This window comes from Penaeus monodon, chromosome 29 (assembly GCF_015228065.2).
Source record: "Penaeus monodon isolate SGIC_2016 chromosome 29, NSTDA_Pmon_1, whole genome shotgun sequence".
NCBI classification, from domain to species: domain Eukaryota; kingdom Metazoa; phylum Arthropoda; class Malacostraca; order Decapoda; family Penaeidae; genus Penaeus; species Penaeus monodon.
Window position 1 is genome coordinate 30,101,523 of NC_051414.1, and position 688 is coordinate 30,102,210.

Genomic DNA, 688 nt, shown 5'->3' on the forward strand with positions numbered 1-688 from the left:
TCTTCCGATCTCTTTATCCGCGAGAGAAAAGTATAATGAGGTCATTTGAGGTTTGAGGTTTTAAATCGCCTTATATCGGATTGGATCGTCTTATGCCGTCGTGGATCGTCTGTAGTGGGGTTGTATTTGATCGTCTATTGTCGTCTTGGATAATCTTATGTAATCTTATGTTTTCAATCGGCTTAAATGTCTTTTTTTTAGAGCGTATATGCTGTCTAAAATTGTCTTGTGATTTTAAATGGTCGTCTTGGGTTGTCATATGTTGTCTCATATTGTGTCTGATCGTCCTGAGTGTGTCTTAGGTTGCCTTAGATTGTCTTGCGCTTAGATCGCCTCATGTTGTCTCTCATCATGTTATATGTGGTATTGGATCCTCTTATGTGTGTGTTGGATCATCCCGTGACGTGCCTCATGTTATATTTGTCTCAGAGCGGTTATGTTTTGCTGAAGTTGCCTCGATGTCGTTGTGCAGCATTTTGTACGTGGCGTAGATCCAATGTCTGTCCTGGACCATTCCGTGCTGCTCCCTAACTATCCAATGTCTATCTTAGATCGTCCTGTGTTGTGTTGTCTCACATCATCATGCCGGGATCGTCTAGTGGGTGTCTTACAACATCATTTATGTGTCTTACTCGTCTCGCTGTCTGTCATAATCTTAAATATGTCTTATTTTGTTGTCTTATGCTGT